The 16568-nt window shown below is 41.0% G+C and overlaps 1 pseudogene; it reads right to left on the bottom strand.

Moving 5' to 3' along the window:
* LOC147430709 (uncharacterized) overlaps positions 1-16568 on the bottom strand; it is a 69752-nt pseudogene that overhangs the window by 462 nt on the left and 52722 nt on the right.

Below are 16568 nucleotides of genomic sequence, written 5' to 3'. Positions count from 1 at the left end.
AAGGCAACAAATTACCAGTTCCTGAACAATTGCTTCATCTTGAACAAATTACCAGTTCCTGAACAATTGCTTCATCTTTTCCGTGCATGAAGCCTAGCTGCCGGATGGACCACTCATGCGAACTTTCTTGAAGAGAAGCAGGTTGAATAAAGAGATCCACATCCAGAAACAGCATTGGAGATCCTCATCCAATGAGTCCTTGAAGCTCTTTAGGATGAGCTCTAGCACCACATCCTCCAGTTATCCCTCAATAACTTTGTCGTTGAATGAGCTCCAATTCCTCTTTTGATCTCTAGCCCATCCATCTACAACATCTCTCTCATTGCTGACCAGCATGGCACCCATTCTCTTCACAACCAAAGGCTAGAAAAATTTTCTGTGAAAACGACACATGCGCAGAATATTGCGCACCACTAGTTCCTCCTCCTACCCCAGCTGGCCATGATCATCACCTCCTACGCTCATTGTTTCCAAGAGGAGCTTAGTAGCTTCATCTTCGTCTATATTGCGCATGCGCATACTATCACATGTGAAATTACGTTGCATATTTTTTAGTGCAAGCACTAACGTATCAAGGGCACGGGCTGTGAGCAACACTTTGCTACCTCGACCAATGATAAAGCGGAGGATTCTCTGCACTGCTTCATATGATTCGGGCGAGATGTTGTCCACACTGCTACAAGCATTGATGTCCCCGAGAGTGAATGATCCTTGATTAGAGACACAGCCTACAATCTCAAACCAATATAATATACTTGTGAGGGAGAGTTACTAAAAAATGTGTGTGCGTGCTTCGCGTGTGTATGATTAGTCTACGAGAGTGTGTGTGCGTGTGTGTGCGTGTGTGTGTGTGTGTGTGTGTGTGTGTGTGTGTGTGTGAGAGAGAGAGAGAGAGAGAGAGAGAGAGAGAGAGAGAGAGGAGGAGGAGCATTTTTAATGTCAGAGACGAGCTAGACTCTAGTCGACACAACGAGCGAGCGAGAACAGATTTTTGGCCTCTACAGGTCTTAGTATCCATATGGATATAAAGGATAAAGGGGGAGGGAATTCTAGTTCCCCCTCCCTGTCATGCGTCCGAATTTCCTTCAAGCGGCGGGTGTGGCCTGCAACTCCGGGAGCATAGTGACAGAGAGAGAGAGAGAGAGAGAGAGAGAGAGAGAGAGAGAGAGAGAGAGAGACGGGCGAAGCCCGCCGGCTGTACTAGTATGGATAAAGGTCGTTCAAATTTTGTTGGTAGATATGTGTCCCTCTGAAGAGCCTTATTTAAGTCTTGAGGAGAATTGAGAAAGACATCATGTCCTTTCAAATAAAATTTTCCAAGAGCTGCATTGAGTTTTTGTGTACCACAAATCATTTTAAAATTAGGAAAGCAAACTAAATTCCACAAAAGCCCGGCACATTGCATATATACAAAGCCACCTCTTTATATAGAATAATAGTCTTCTCACTTCCCAGTGACAATAATCTTTTCATTTTCTAAGCCCTTTTACATTTTCCAATTTGTGTTTGAAATGAAAACATGAAGAGTTTTGATTTTTAATTGTATCCAAGAAAGAATCAAAAAATGCAAAGTTATTTTTAGTCAGGACAAAAGAGTGAGGCAAGTTAAGGCACTGTCCTTTGTACATGGTAAAAATTGGTTAGTATTGAATTTTATCTCATATTGCAAATGTTTTTTTTTCAAAGTCACAAATGTGAGTGGTGAAATAAAGTAGAAGCACAATATACATCATAACAACTCAGGACTCACAAAACCGTGCAAGACCATGGTGTATTGGGAAGCCACCCTATTCACACACGCATACCATAGAAAATCATAACAAAAAAGCAACATTGCAAAAAACTAAATAACTGTGCTGCCATTGGAGACACCTTCCCCCAATGAAGAGTAACACGAGCAAGCCGAAAGAGGGCAGGGCCCGAGGTCCCCATCATCGACCCGAGGGCCACGGCACAGATGAAGCAACACCATCCACAAACCAAATCCAAAAAAGACTAGTTCCAACACATACCGGCTTTTTAAGGAGAGCCAAGCACCATAATAAGAAGCTGCCTGTACTGAGCGTTGCTACCAAGTAGAAGTCGTCTGCCACTCGAACCCCACCTGCCACTTAGATTTGGGAAACAAAAAGAAAAATGGCCACCATTTTTCCCCTCCAAGAGGGGGCAAGAGGGTGGCCGGCGGCCTCTCCCAGAGCTCCAAAAATGAGGGAGGGGTGAAGACCGTGTGACAAACCATGGGTGGGGCTGCAGATGGTCTCCCTCCTCAGACGCATTCAGACCCTCAAACTGAAGTCTTTTCCCCACAGATCCGCACGACCAGCAATAGCAGCTTCGCAGCCCGCTTTATTGAAGGAAGCCCAAAGCATCTACCTCATGCAAGCCTCACAGGCTCTAGACGCAAAGCGACAGAGCTCCCACAACCGTAGAAACAACTTACTTTTGACTTTTCTGATACCGTAAATGTTAAACCAAACACTCTTTTGAAATAAATATATCATCTCCTCAGATACATTAACTAGTTCTTAAAAAATATCTTCACTATGTTTAGATGCTTTTTTTGTGAATGAATGATTTTATATAGTGACATGCATGATTCATGGAAAATGAGATAAACAAGATGTATTGTAAGAAGGAAAGCTTTTAGAAACCTTTAATAATTTAATGAGGTCCTCTAAGAATGCATAAGCAAACAATTAATCGGTCAAAGGTTTTTAAAATGCAAATTTTTAAGCTTTGTAAGTTTTTTCAATTAAAAATAATAATTATCTATTTCTATTTTTTGTACTTTAATTGTTATAATGGCTAAAGTTTGCACACTTTAATCATATATATCAATTAATAGCTTAACTTTTGTAAATCTATCATTTATATTGAGTGTTAAGGAAATTATTTCTTTTAAACACTACCCTCTCTTTCTCACCTTGCCTGTAGAATGCAAATTTTTAAGCTTTGTAAGTAATTTTTCAATTAAAAATAATAATTATCTATTTCTATTTTTTGTACTTTAATTGTTATGGCTGAAGTTTGCACACTTTAATCATAAATAGCAACTAATAGCTTAACTTTTGTAAATCTATCATTTATATTCAGTGTTAAGGAAATTATTTCTTTTAAACACTACCCTCTCTTTCTCACCTTGCCTGTAGATCATTATGAGTTTTTACATTTTTAAAATAGTTTTTTAACTCTCATGACCAAGTGCTTTTTCAAAAATTAGTTTTTATGTTTTTGAAATATACTATAGTTTAAATATTTTATTGTTATACTTTTTTCAAGAAACATAATATTCTATAGTGATAACAAATGTTATAAAAATTAGTGTCACTTTCTTATTTTCTCTCACAAAGAGACCTTTTATTATTGAATTCTTATCGTGGCCTTTATGTAGGCCATAGTGAACTTTTACCTTGCTTTGTGCCAATAGTGCACAACTATTGCTATAGACTTGTAACCAAAGAAGCCTCTTAAAATCTATAAGCTTCTTTTCAACTATTGCTATAGACTTGTAACCAGTGTTTGGGGCCAGTGTTCTCTTGGGGTGGAACTGATCCGCTACTCCCTATCTCATGTGTCATGCACTTTCTATCTCTTACAATTTAATTGTTATTTGAAGTGCTTAAACTTGTTCAGTATATTCTTTTTCATTGGTACATGGTGCCCATTCCCCGTGATAGAAGTTGTTGCTCTCACGCTTCCATCATGATCCCAAACACAAATCCTGATTATTGCAAGTTGTTTAGCCATCACATCAAGATACTGTCACCGATCTCTAGCGGATATCTAGATACACTAAATCTTTTCATACTCATAAGTTGTATCACCTAATCGATGAATTGAGGAAAACTGTTGTAGACATTTCACCTCACATATACTCAAATAAACATCCATTTGCAAGAATACACCAACTAGTCGATATTAAAAAAGTGAAAGGGTCATGATGGCTTTCAAAAACAATAAGAAAGTGATAAAATTTCTAGGTTGAATTAAACTGGTATCAGTGTTTGGGAAAGGATTGCCTTAGCTTTGTCTTGAGCCGATTAAAAATCGAGACTAGCTAGCTGCAAACCATGGTAAAGGGAAGAAAAACCGATGTTTTTATTTCACCTTTCATTTCACTTCATCACATGGTTTGACTTCTTTTGTTTGATATCGATTGAGTAAGTCTGTCCAATCTTTTTTCGGCTTTCTAAAAGAAACCCTTAGTTTTCAATGCATGATGCAAACTTATCTTTTATTTCACATCATGACATGTCTTTACTTTTCTTGCATTTTATTATTTTAGAATGCTAAAGTGAAGCTTCACCTTGCATAATTTTAGTAAATTTTACACACACACATTTTTATTTTTATTTTGCATTCTATTGTTTTAGAATGCTAAAGTGAAGCTTCACCTTGCCTAATTCTAATAAATTCTATACACATGCACGCACATAAATTAATTAGTTCTTTTCATTTCACAACTTCACATGCCTTTATATTTCTTGTATTTTATAGCTTGATTCCAATCAGTGTTAACGTTCGAAAAAGATTATTTTTTTAAGCGACTGCTGATCGAGTTTCCTCCTCACAAAGAACAACATTGGAAATACTAGGAGAAACTTTGAGATTTGCAGAATTTTTGAATGACTTTCTCACATATTTTAATAGTCAAACCATGTGAGGAAGTGAAATGAAAGGTGAAATAAAAATATCCATTTAATACTTTAAAATCAAAATAACATTTAATGTAAGTCTCAATCATCACTGAAAACATTGAAAGTATGCCTAACCCAACACATCTCTAAGGCTTCTTTTAGAAAGCCAAAAATTGTCACTATAACATTTACATGCTGTGGTATACAATCTATGTACATATCATTACAGTCACTAGGCATAGCAATGTTAGCACATTAGTTCCCCCAAAAGGTTGAAGACAATTCGGTTGCTGCTAGTGGGCTGATTGCCTATGTTGTCCTCGCTTTCTTGTCTTTGCCTCCCTTCTTCTACCTCTGTCGACTTCTCTTCTAGTTCTTCTTGAATTACCTGGAACCAAAGACTTTGTGGAGCATCTTGGCTTTCCCGCTTCTGTGCATGCTTTCTCTACTCATGCAATACCCTACACTAGGTGCCTAGCAAAGCAATGTGGAGGAAGCCCAACAAAGAGCATCCTCAGCAAGGTCACACCCACGTCATGCATAAAGATAGACTGAAGGATAACTATGATAATGGAGGTCTCGGACTTCATCAGAGAATCTCTCAAAGATACGGCCAAAACTTCGGGAGAAGACAAGCAAACTTACCCCTCTCTCTCTCTCTCTCTCTCTCTCTGCACACTGCAGTCGGCACCTGCAGTCTGCCCTTTTTCTGTGCCACTTCTTGAGGTTGTCCTTCTTCTGCAGATCATCGGCGGAGAGGCGAAAGAAGAGGGGTAAGATCTTGACAGACTGCCTAGAGTGAAAAAAGGCACAAAGTTCAATCATTGGCCACTTAGAAGACAAATACTCATCAGACAAGACAACAAGAGCCAGACTGCAAGCAGAAGCTGCAGTTAGGATGTGAGGGGGGAAGTCCTCAGCTAGGGGTAAGCTATGCCGAGTACTCTAATAAAAAAAGGTGGAAAAGCCATAGCTGGTGAGTGTTCGATAAAGATCCTTCGCGAAGCCCTTCTGAGAACCACTATGAGAGAGGAAAATGTCCTTCGCAGGGAAGATATGGGGTTCCGAAGCACTGCTTGATTGCTGCATGCTTAGCGATATTGGGCGAATTGGGAGCGCTCTCTCTCTCTCTCTCTCTCTCTCTCTCTCTCTCTCTCTCTCTCTCTCTCTCTCTCTCTCTCTCTCTCAGCTCCTTCAATCAAGCAGAGAAATAATTCAAAATGCCTCCGATTCAATTGGGACCTCAGAGGCTACAGAACCTCTCCAACCAACTGCAAAAAGATGTTGCGTCATGTTGACAATGTCAATGCTTGAACGGACAACATGTGCCTGCAGTCCAGTGCTCGAAAAAAATGTTTTTTCGGAAACTTGGTAAACCTACATATGAGAAACAAATTTGAAAATTGAAAATTTGAAGGTTTTTAGGCCAAATTACACTAGTTTTTCAAACAAGGTGAAATTTCCTAATAAAAAGCTTCTATGAGAAAAAATTGAAAGTGGCACTATTATTTTTAAACATGTAGTGTCACAATACAATATTATGTTTTTTTGAAAAAAAGTAACAATGAACTATTCACATTACAATATATTTCAAAGGCATTTACTAACATAATATGGCGGAAGGGCTCCCCTTTACATGTGTCGTAATCTGCAACCTAAAGGCTAAAGTCTAAAAAGAAAAAAAGCCCAGTTGCACGCGATAAAGAGGGAGAGAGGGGGGGAGAGAGAGAGGCCGCCGAAGGCGGCCGGCCGTACTAGTAAAAAATAATGTTTGACACAAAAGTCATTGTCCCTCTTTAAAGATACAGGTAAACAAATGTCAACACCCTCTCACAAGGTCCTATATAAAATAATTTAAAATTATCATTAGCTTGTCACGTGGCATTAATCTCCCATTAATCGACAAGCTTTTGCCAATGGTCCAGATTTGCATCCAAAAATCCACCCTTCACTAAGGACGTACTCCTTATGTAGTCTAAAAAATTATAGATTTTCTCACCTTCAAATATAACTTTTGTAGGTGGGATTACACTAAACCTAGGTTTCTTTCGAGCACTGGTGTGGTCCCGTCCACTCCATGTGTTCCATGTGATTTGATAATGTGCTCCATGTGCGCACTGTATCTCTGCCCGTGACAATCGGGCCTCAAAAACACATATGCAATGCTATCTGCCTAGAAAATAGTCTAAAAACATGTTTGGCCCTCTGTCCGGTCACCTTAGAGGGATCCCCCATGGACCCTAGTCTAAAGGTTCTATCAAGAGGCCCTTGAAAAAATAATCCGTGCTTCATAGGCCTTCACAAAAGTGAAGGGCCCTTCACCCAAAATGTAAGGGGACCTTCACAAAAGTGAAGGGACCTTCACCAGCCCCATATCTAGCCCATTTAGCGAGCGTAGAGACTTGGCAACCTTTTCCCATTCCATCACAATGATCCGTTTTTCGTTCTTCGCAAAGCCCCTCCATTTTCTATGCCACTTCTTGACGTTGTCCTTCTTCTGCACATCATCGGCGGGGAGAGGGGAAAGAAGAGGGGTAAGATCTTGACAGACTGCCTAGAGTGCAAAAAGGCACAAAGCTCAATCATTGGCCACTTAGAAGACAAATACTCATCAGACAAGACAACAAGAGCCAGATTGCAAGCAGAAGTTGAAGCTGGGATGTGAGGGGGGATGTTCTCATCTAGGGGTAAGCTATCCCAACTCTGATAAAAAAAGGTTGAAAAGCCATAGCTGGTGAGTGTTTGATAAAGATCCTTGGAGAAGCCCTTTTAAGCACCACTATGAGAGAGGAAAATATCCTTTTCAAGGAAGATATGGGGTTCTGAAGCCTCGTGACTATTTGACACCCCCCTTGTCAAGTAGGATTTACGGTCCACCATCTTCGAACGATGCGGACCATCCATTTATTCTCAAGAATAAAAAGATTCCAGCCGCCGATTGAGCCCCTGTGACTCGAAATCACCACCTATGTCGTAGGAGGCCTTGACTCTCCCATTAAGCTATCGCGTGCCACTTGAAATGGAGGTGTAAACATAGAATCATATAGCAAAAATGACAGGGTCAGGATCACATGGTGTTCACTTGGAGGTCACTTTGGGATGGATGGTGTCATGTCATGGCACGTGCATAATGTGAAACTTCAATATCTACCTCACTCTCAATGCTTTTGCTGTGTGGGACCAAATGCTATGTGATATATGCGAAAATAGATGCCACGATCGCAATCGTGTATATACCTTGCGAGAATAGCGAAGGCCTAGACGTGGCACTGTGGTATGGCTTTTCACATAAATACATGCCTATTAATATTTTTCTTTAGAAATTTACAAATGTCAAGTGTATCGAAGTGGCACACTCGTTTTGCCTGGAAAGTTCAATGCGGGCGATCCAAAAATAGCAGGTTTCATGCGCGGGCGGAATAGATGCATCAAGAGTTCTTGGCAAGCGGTAAAATGAGTTCAAGATGAAATTTATTCCCAATGGGATTTTTCCACAACTTTAGGGATTTTTCCTAGGTCGTTTGGGTTTTTTACGAGCAAAAAAGGGCATTTTTGGGCTAAAAATGACAAAAAATGGTCATAAAATGGTAAAAAATTACCCGAAATTGGTCAATGGCTCAAAATTCCACATCACTCACGGTGCGATGACTATGAGGAGTGAGGGAACATTTTAGAAGTAGAACATCAGCACTGTAAGCTCCTTTGTGAAGGGATACAAAGCATGCACCGAAGGTATGCTAGTGTAGTCTCGTGCTGTTCTAACCTTGTATTCGAGGTTGTGAGGCCACCAATTAGGATTTACCCTCTTCAAATAACTACTTGGGAATGTATAATGAAGTTCTGAAGCTACCATGAAATTGCTATGACGAAGAATTGAAGCGTTTGTGTAGAGTTTTTATCAGGGTGAAAGAGCACTGTAACTGTGTAATTGGCAGTGAGGCTACACCAAATCATCAGACACACAAGAGTTTTGAGTTGATCTTGGTTATTTTTCAAAGAGAAGCTTTCGTGGTTGGAGTTTTGTTCTTTTTTAGTGTGTTTTTAGCCTCAAATCTTCTACAACTTTCTTGATTTTGATGCGAACTCTCACAGTCAGAGGCCCGGCGCTTTCCTAGCCGCACTCTGCACTTCTTGACACAAGTTTGGTGAACCCGACGCGAAGTAGGCTAGGGTGAGGGTTCAAAAGCTTCATTGAAGGCATCATAACAAACGTTTTAATCTATGGAGCAACAAGAGCAACAGGGGGTTCGGTTTGATCCAGTCACAATGCAAATGTTTCAAGCTTTTGCGGTGTTTATACAGCAGCAGCAAGCTGCGGAAATAAGGGAGTTTTACTCAACTAAAGCGCTTCAATCTGTGGTGAAGAAAATGGACCAATTGAAAGGTAAAGATGTAACAAAGTATCTTTGTGGATATGTAAAGGAGATGGATCTTCATCGAGTTCCTGAAGTAGAGATGGTGCAAAGTTTTGAACTAGTTGTGGTTCCCGAGATTAGAGAACATATAAGGGGAATTAGAAATGAGCATGGGGAAACTTGGGAAGCATTCAAATTAGCCTAGAAAGAAGAGTATTTCCTGGAATACTCCAAAAGAGTGACAAAGAGGACTTTTCTAGAGTGGGTAGTTCGGCCAAAAGAGGGACTTTCACCTACCAACTGCTAAGGGAATTGGAATGCCGCTATGGTGAACTTTCAAGGACTGAGAAGGCTACCCGAAACTTAGAGAAGACAAATCTCTATTTGCAAGCTGCAGGCAAAGAGATTCAAGAGAAGTTAGAGTTACTGCTTGAGGATAAGGATGCGGAACAGGGCTTAAAGACTAATTGGAATGAGGTCAAAGATGCAATTTCACTGTTAGCCAAGTGACAATGACGAAGAGACAAGATGATCGTCAACCCTACTCAAGCCCCAAGTGTTCCCAAGAGTCCCATGAAGCCCGTGATTGTGGTTCCAAAGAGTGATAAATCCATCCTCGATGATATTGTTAAAGGAATGCAAGAGCTAAAGCTAAAGCTTACAAGGCTAGAAGAGAAGGGGTGACCATCAGGTCAATCTACAGTAAAACGACCTTAAAACATAGAAGGATTTGTAAATAGATGCATATGGTGTGATAGTACTGACCATGGAAGGTGGGATTGTGAAAGTTTCAAAGATGCTTTAACAAAGGAGCTTGTTTTCTTTAAAAATGGAAAAATTCACTTAAGTGAACAAGTAAGCTCTTAGGGACAAACTTTGATAAAGGTGGGATAAAGAAGATAGTTGAGGACATGGCTACTAGCCATGTCATCTCAATGGTTGAGGCAGCCGCCTATGGGTTGAAGGTGGAGCCTATTATCTAATGGGATTGGAGAATTATGGCCATGGGTGATAGAATCTTCTATGAAGGGTAAAATGACTAAAGATGTTTTACATGAAGCTAGAGAGTGCATTCGGCTAGAAACAGGTTGGAAAGACCCTGTAGATTCTTTGTCAGTGCATGCATACACTGCCAAACGTCAAGCCAATGAGGCCTTATCGAGAGTGTTAACCCTCACGGCACACGGACACCCATCACCTACGATGGACGCGTATTATGTATTTGATAGAGTCAGGTACCGGGCTTGTCGGACCAATAGGGAAAGGTAGAGTGATCGCCGATGAGAGGCGCCCTTTAACTTGGACATTCAAGGGATTAGTTGGTTAAGCATGGGCGCCCAAGTGTGAATGGGGTGAGCTCCTATAAAAGCCAACTAAACCTAATTTTTACTCATTCTCTCATTTGTGCAATTGAAGAGTGCTCTTGCTCCATCTCCATCTTCTTCTTCTTCACCTCCTTGTGTGTGTGTGTGTGTGTGAGAGAGAGAGAGAGGGAGAGTGTGTGTGCGATCGAGCATTACGAAGGCACAACGGCGGCGAAGCGGTTGAGCGCGGCACGACTGCAGCTTCTTCTTCATCGCGGCGAGGAATCCACCACGAAGGCGAGCGTAGAGCGGTGAGTGACACACCCTTTGTTTTCTTGAGCTTGCTAGTTTAGGCTTGTTGTGTGCTTGGAGCCGTTTGTGGCTCGCATACGGTGTATTGGCAAGTCCCTTGCTTCGACAGTGCGGCAAGGAGCGCACAGAGAGATACATCCGCATGAGAATGGGGATGAAGGGCCTTCAAAATGGGCGATGAGGAGTGGGGGTAAAAATGACATAGTGCCTCCTAGATCACGTTCCCCGCAGCAGATGCCTATCCCCGGAGTGCCTATGCAAGAAGCCTCTAAAGACAAGGAGAAGGATGCAATGAAATCTAAAGTAAAGGGTCTAGCCTACAAACTCCAATCTAACATAGAGGTGGCAACCGATCTCAAAAAGGTTTTGGAAGTGAGGATTTTAAATAGTAAGGTGGAATTTACCTTGGGTGAAGTCCTTGGAATAGCAAAGAGGGAGTTCCATGAAGAGATAATTAATATCATCAAGAGGAAGCTGCAGTCTCTTACTGAATATATACATGTACAGTGTAAAGAAGAGACTTTAAATGCACAAGGAGTAAAGGTCTATGGCAAGCAAGGTGATGAAACTGTTGTTAGATGCTACAAGTCTAGGGGAGGAGTAAAACAGGTTCACTTCTTGGAGGATGAAGATACATTCGAGACCACTCACAAGAGTTACTTCTCTAAGAATCATTGGACAAGAGCGACTATAGAGACCCTAGTGAAAGTGGGAGACTTATAAGAGCCATACATTACACTGATATATCATGGGTAGAGATTAATCTTATGTCAAAGAGTCTATATCAAAAAGGAAAATGGCCAATTGATATAAATCATGGATGGAGAATCCGTGCACCAAACAACTCATCAGAAGAGCTGTACGGACCTTGTCCAAATGTAAAGGTGACTATAGGGGATGTGAAAGATTACCAAAATTTCTTTGTACAAGAGATGTCTGCATACCCTCTTATCCTTGGCTAGCCATACATCACTACTACTCGCATGGAAACCAAGGTGATGGATGATGGGTAAACTTATGCTAGGATAAGGAGCATGAATGGGAAGCGTGTAGTACAGTTTCTTACTGTGTATGTGGACCATGAAAGGAATTTTGAAAGTCTTAGAGAGCAACCCTTGTAAAAGACAAACAAAGAATTCAAGGACAACAGGGATATGAGGAGTTTTAGACATGTACCATAGTAGAGCGGTATTGTAGTGGTATTGGAAGAGAAAGGTTCTCGGATGATGTATATGCAAAGGAAACATTTTCTACAAGTTTTGTAGGATTAACAGACTATGTATCTATTTCTTTTACAAAGTGTGAGGACTTAAAGCGGGGTGAACAACAACATTTAAATAGTGTACAAAGAGGATTGAAGATGAATGGTCTGCTAGAAGATGATGAATGCATTGCAGGTAAGTTTGATGAGTATTCATTTGTGGATGTCATTAAATATCTAATATCTAACCAACCCAAATGATTTTCTCATATTAAACTGATCATTTATTGTGGGATAATAAACAAGAACAAGGGTTAGAATATACACATGTTCTTATGGGTCCATCTCAACACGGGGCCAATGATAAAGGGGCCCAAATGAGAGATGGTTTGTCAAAGAGCAAGGTTAACTAATAGATCTTGAAAGACCTTAGGGTTAGCTTCATTAAAGACCTCCAATTTTTAGTGTTAAAAGTCCTTTGACCTTAAGCAAGCTAGGGGTGTGCTTGAGGTGGGAACCCGACCTAAACTTGCCTTTGACCTTAGGCTGACCTTAGGCAAGCTAAGGCTGAGCTTGAGGTGGCACTACAAGAGGCTATTCATATTAGCGATGCTCACACAGCGACGCTCAAAAAATAAAATTACCCGCGTCGCTATGAGCGTCGCAAATTTACTTGTAAATTTGCGACGCTCATAGCGACGCCGGCTGGGCTAAAAAAAATAACAGAGAGCGCCCAAAAACTCAGATCTCACATTTGAGTTTTTCGGCGCCCTCAAGCAAGGAGCAGGTAATGCTCTCCCTCTCTCTCTCTCTCTCTCTCTTTCTTCTCCACACACACACACACACACACACGAGGAGAGGAAGGAGAGCCAGGTATGCTCCTTCCCTCTCCTCACTCTCATGTTCCCTTCCCCTCTTTTTCTCTCCCTCTCTCTCTCTCTCTCACACACACACACACACACACACACACACACACACATAATGTTTTTGAGAGAGAGAGAGAGAGAGAGAGAGAGAGAGAGAGAGAGAGAAAGAGTACAAACATAAACAAAAACGCACACACACATACATAAACAAAGAATGCACACACACATTGAGAGAGGAAAAGAGAGAGAGAGCATGCATAAACAACAAACGCACACATTGAGAGAGGAAAAGAGAGAGAGAACATGCATAATCAAAAAACGCACACATTGAGAGAGGAAAAGAGAGAGAAAACATGCATAAACAAAAAAAAGCACACACATTGAGAGAGAAAGAGAGAGAAACTAATTTAACGTCGTAGGAAACTAATTAAAATTAAAAGACCTAAAGATCTAGCCGACGAGGAGTTGAACTCAAGACCTATTATTCAAGAGGGAAATGGCATAACCAATCTATCATACTTGGCATGGGTGATAGAAAGGTTATACCATTTATCTCTTTTTATTGGCACACGCATCCACACACGCGCACACACACAAGAAGAAGAGAGTTATAACGTCGTAGGAAACTATCCTAAAAGACGTTAAAGATTAGGTTAGATGTAGACTTACGTTAAATTAGATTTAGGTTTATTTAAGTTAAATTAAATTAGATTTAGGTTTATTTTTAGTTAGATTTACGTTTATTTACGCTAGATTTAGATTTACGTTATATTATATTAGATTTAGGTCTCCATAGACTGCGATGCCTGCATGAAGCGGGTGAAGAAAGCCCTCAATGGAATATAGGGTATTGCTGCCTTCACTCATGGTGGGCTCCGTCGATCCAAAAGTACTGGTGAAATGTCTTCAGAAGATAGGGAAGAAGGTGGATCTTCAGGGCGGCAAGAGTCACTACGTCCCCGACAATGACCATCTAGAAAACCTCTAGTCATTCAACAGCAACTTCAAAGTTAGTAACAAGAGCAAGAACGGTCCAAAGGGCCAATTGCTGTCGTCAGATGTGGATGGAGATGAGGCAGCGTCACCGCCGGAAGTTAACTCACACATCTTTAGTGATGCGAATGCCAACTTTTACGAAGTTATGTGAAAAATTATGTGTTAAATCAGTTTTAAGGTTCTTATAATCCCTGTTAGTTTAGTTCTTTGTTTTTAATATAACATAATTTACGTTAGATTTAGATATGTTATATTAGATTAGACTTAGGTTTATTTAGGTTTACCCACACACACACACACACACACACACACACACACACACAAGAAGAAGAGAGTTTTAACGTCGTAGGAAACTATCCCAAAAGACGTTAAATATTAGGTTAGATGTAGACTTACGTGAAATTAGATTTAGGTTTATTTTTAGTTAGATTTACGTTTATTTAGATTTACGCTTATTTACGTTAGATCGAGTCCACGCAAGAATTACTTACGGTTTAGGGTTTAGAGTTAGACGAACAGTGAAAAGATCTACTGTGAAAAGATGTTAAGATGCTGTGAAGTGCTACAGCTAGAGAAGAGGCAAAGGGGTTTTGTCCACTACATGCAGTATCATGTAGACGTGGGTCTGTAGATTTCTTGTACCCACAAATATAGGTATTGACCAATAAAGACGAGATAATAACCCGGTGGTTCTGATCTCCGTGCACCTCTAGACCGAGGTGTGCGGGGATTGGACATGACTAGAGAATGTGAGGTAGAGAGAGAGAGAGATATAAGACGAAGAATGCCAATAGAATATTAAATTTGTTGTCCAGGTTTTAAGATTTTTATCCTCATTATGAGTAGTGACGAGGATGTGGGACCGTCCAACCGAAACACCTATCTCTCAACGAGGGTCTTATGTCCTTGTAATCAATGCAAGCATGTTGTGCGACGGACAAGACGTGTTTCTTTGCAGCACGTTCGCGATTTTGGCGAGTTTGATCCATCTATTATAGATCGAGTTGTTGCCAATTATAACTTGTCGGACTCTGACGCTGGCCAACAAGCAGCAACCTTGCAACCCAATAGACGTGTTCGCAGGCGCTTTGGTCAAGCAGCATATGTGAGGCCACAAGATGTAGCCTCTGACAGCTCGGGGGATGATCATGCAGAGCACATTCCCAACGAGGCAATGTTTGAGCCCGAGATTGATGAAATGATCAAGACGATCATGGATTCAGAAAGGCTTATCTATGATGATATGAAAAGTGAAGCTGATACGCCATTGTATAATGGAGCACGTATGTCTAGATTGAAAGCACTCCTGGTTCTTCTCAACATGCAACCAAAGTTTGGATGGAGTGACACTAGCATCACAGCTCTTTTCAGGTGATCTATTACAATTAGTTTACTTTAATAAAACTCTAAATGTATAATGATCTGATAGATTTTTACACGATTGTATCGTATTTTTATGTTGTGTAATTGCTTAAAGAGCACATACTACCAGCTGACAATGTGATGCCAGATTCTCGAGATGAAGCAAGAAAGATTTTGCGAAAACTTGGGGATGGATTACAATTCTATCCACGCTTGTCCTAATGACTGCATTCTTTTCAGAGGGGAATACATAGACATGGAGAAGTGTCCGAAATGTGATTCCGAAAGATATCGAGTAGATCTCCACGGGACAAAAATTCCACAAAAGGTTTTGCGACATTTTCCTCTGCTTCCTCGCATCAAGCATTTCTTCGAATGTAAGTCCATGGCCGCCCTAGCATCATGGCATGAGGAGAATAAATCTTCGGATGGTGTGCTATGAATTCTTGCAGACTGCGTAGCCTGGAAACATATAGATGAAACATGGTCGGATTTTGCCAGGGAAGCTCGAAATTTGCGCTTAGGCCTGGCTATGGATGGCGTAAATCCATTTGGTCAAAGATGTTGGCAACATCTTACAGTGTATGGCCCGTTGTCATCGTCAACTACAACATTCCCCCGTGGTTGACTACGAAGAAGGGGCACCTATGACTAAGCTTGATTGTGCCAGGGCGATATAAAGTGGAGAATATGGATGTGTATCTTCGTCCACTATTGGAAGAGCTACAACAATTGTGGATTGGCATAGAGGTGGTGGATATGAGCCGACACACAGGACAACAGAATGCTTTGATCAGAGGCATTCTAATGTGGACCATGCATGACTATCCCGGGCTAACAGAATGCTCAGGTGATCTATTGACACTCCTCACTCAGACACTGGAAATCTTGTTTTTTCCCATAGTTGATCTATTATCATGTGTATACATGCAGGGCTTCAAACAAGCGGATACAGAGCATGTGTCACATGTGGACCTAGACTGAATGCATGTAGGGCGCCCTCACTGAAGAAGCAAATCTACGAAGGTCATCAAGCGTATCTTCCAGAGAATCATGTGTTACGTGACGGCTTTTTGGGAAGAGAGCCACCAAGGATGTCTGCACAAGCATGGTTAGAGCAGAAGGAGATGTGCGATGACGGATTGCCTCCGGGGATGAAGAGACTATCTCTATGGTACGAGTTACCATACTGGCCCCGACTCATGATCAATCACTTGCTCGATCCAATGCACATATTCAAGAATGTGGGTAATCTACTATGGGACCATCTGACCGGCAAGAAAGATACTTTGGGAGCCAGAGTTGACCTTATAAATGTGGATCGTATGGAGCAATATTGGCCGCAAACAGCGTCTGATGGATCGATAAAACTCCCTAAAGCACCAAGGATTTTCACAGGTGCCCAAGAACGCAAAGTATAAGAGACCATTCGATCTTTGCGGACACCCACTGGCGTAATGCACTCGCTCCGAACGTGTTTTACTAAAGAAGGAAAGCTTATCGGTTTGAAGTCACACAATTGGCATAAAATGTGT

The sequence above is a fragment of the Adiantum capillus-veneris genome, chromosome 21 (assembly GCF_014529385.1).
Source record: "Adiantum capillus-veneris isolate H3 chromosome 21, ASM1452938v2, whole genome shotgun sequence".
Classification (NCBI taxonomy): Eukaryota; Viridiplantae; Streptophyta; class Polypodiopsida; order Polypodiales; family Pteridaceae; genus Adiantum; species Adiantum capillus-veneris.
Note: the sequence above shows the minus strand (reverse complement) of the source record. Positions and strands in the feature narration are given on the sequence as shown.